The sequence below is a fragment of the Lactuca sativa genome, chromosome 4 (assembly GCF_002870075.4).
Source record: "Lactuca sativa cultivar Salinas chromosome 4, Lsat_Salinas_v11, whole genome shotgun sequence".
NCBI classification, from domain to species: domain Eukaryota; kingdom Viridiplantae; phylum Streptophyta; class Magnoliopsida; order Asterales; family Asteraceae; genus Lactuca; species Lactuca sativa.
The window spans coordinates 157,289,322-157,291,996 of NC_056626.2; positions in this window are offsets into that span (position 1 = coordinate 157,289,322).

The window sequence follows — 2,675 nt, forward strand, 5'->3', positions numbered from 1 at the left end:
TGGGACGTGCGATGATCACGTAGGAGAGAGAGTGTCAGATTCCTAGGATCACGCCGCCCAATAAGCGCCGGTTCAGAGAGAGGAACCGTTTCTATTTCCACACGCGCCATTAATGCCTGATGGATGACGCTTCAATACTTGCACACGCGTCCAATAGTGTCAGAAAAAGCGCGACCTCTTCAAATTCACGCGCCTGCTTTTTACCGTCGTTTGAATTCCTATCCTTTGAACATCCGCCGCGTCAGCATCTTTTGTCTTTTCCCCTTTTAAACGGCTGTTTGGAATTAATAATCCACGTGGCTAATTTTTGACCACAACTTCATTTGTAATCATCCAGTAAATATCCAGCCTGTAAAATAATTAGTAACGGAATTTTTGAAAATTTTGGATTTTCGTGCAAAGAGTGTAAAAGAAAAAAGAAATAAAGCAACTCTTTTTAGGATAATCTGTGATGTCCATAAGGACACGAAACTGATGATCCCGGGCACGAATCTCTTCCTTCAAGGTCAAGAAAGACCTCAAAGTGTTAGTGTGGAATCCCGTTAAATTACGATCAAACATTTATTAATAAATGTTGAAAGGCTTCTTTTAATAAGGCAAATTAAGGGTGGTTTCGCTTTGATTCATCAATTCAATTCTTGATATAAGAACGAATGTGAACAAAGTACTTGTGAGACCAGTGTAGTCTATTGAACAAGTAGGTTTGGAGTGGATTTTTAAGTGACTTGGAGAGGTATAAAATCTCAGATAAAAATTATAACTGGATCCCATGGGAAGAAATGTTATGGTGTGTAACAATTTCATTGGAACCACGCAAAAAAGAAAAGAAATTGAGATTTCATGAAGGTACATTCGTCAATTCATTGGTGAAAGCTTGATCAAGTTGATTGGTCACCGTCAATTCTTTGGTGTTGAATGTTGGGTTTCACTCAGTTCGTAGTGGCACGAAACTAAGATCATAAACACAGAAGTTGTGTAACCATCAACCTCAGTGGTAGTTTCTGAGAGTCTCAAGGGTTACAGTGATGAAACGAATGTTATGGAGAATTTGTAATGGAGATGGTGAAAGAAGACATAGTACCTCTGCTGCGAATAGAAGGACCAAGCAGGAGACTCTCATCTCGTGTGAGAATAGAGTGAGGTAGCTCACGATTAGAATAAATAAGTTAGCCTTATTGGGAAGACAAGGTTTGTGTATACCAAGTCGTGAAGGCTATTATTCAAAATCTTATGAGGCTTGGGACACATACAGCAGCATGCTTCTAGGGACACTTAAGTAATTCAGCAGATATATTCCCATAAACAAACGAGCACACAAAGAAAAATAAAAGAAAATATTTTTGTAGTTTTTGAAATTTATATATATATATATATAAAAAAAATTAAAAATAAATAAAAAAAATTATGGAAGAGTAAAAAAAAACAATTAAAAAAAAACTTTGAAAAAGATTGAAAAACCGAACCCGAGCGTTCGGTTGGTTTCGGTTGGAAAAAGTTGAAAAACCGAACCCGAACGTTCGGTTAGTTTCGGTTCTTGAAAATTTTGAAAAACCGAACCCGAACCTTCGGTTGGTTTCGGTTCTTGAAAATTTTGAAAAACCGAACCCGAACCTTCGGTTGGTTTCGGTTCTTGAAAATTTTGAAAAACCGAACCCGAACCTTCGGTTGGTTTCGGTTCTTGAAAATTTTAAGAAACCAAGGAGTTTAGATATGCAATAAAAAAAAAAAAAAACTTTATACATAAAGAAGATAAATTTTGCACAAGAAATATACAACATAGAAAAACTACCTTTGAAGTAATGAGCGAGTCAGATAGTTGAACCGAACCCGAACGTTCGGTTGGTTTCGCTTCTTACTGTTGAGATTGAGTGGTAGTGTGAGGAACTGATTCTGATTCCATCATACCGAGCCCTTGCAATATTTTATTGAATGATGCTTCAGGAAGAGCTTTGGTAAAGACATCAGCCAGTTGATCAGTGGTTCTTACGAAGTGAACTTCGACATTTCCATCTTCCACATGATCTTTAATGAAGTGATACCGTAGTGCTATGTGTTTGGTTTTGGAGTGTTGCACCGGGTTATGACAGATCCTAATTGCACTTTCAGAGTCACAATATAGAGGGATCTTCTTCATATTGAGTCCATAGTCTCGAAGTTGACTCTGAATCCAAATCACTTGTGATGTGCAAGATGCAGCGGCAATGTATTCCGCTTCAGCAGTAGACAGCGACACACATGTTTGTTTCTTGGATTGCCAACTGACCAACTTCCCATCAAGAAATTGACAGCCACCAGTTGTGCTTTTACGGTCGAGTCCACATCCTCCAAGGTCGGCATCAGAATAGGCTTGAACGAAGAAGCCTGAGTTGGATGGATACCATAGACCCAAGGAGGCGGTTCGCTTGAGATAGCGTAGGATGTTCTTCACTGCCAGCATGTGAGGTTCGCATGGGTTAGCCTGAAATCGAGCACAATAACATACAGAAAACATGATATCAGGCCTGCTAGCAGTTAGATACATCAGTGAGCCAATCATTTGACGATAGAGCGTGATGTCGACGGCCGGTTTATCGAGTGAAGGGGTAAGTTTGGTGCCGAATGCCATAGGGACTTTGACTTTTGAGTCTCCCATCATGCCAAACTTTGCTAGGAGAGTCTTCGTGTAAGCTTCCTGA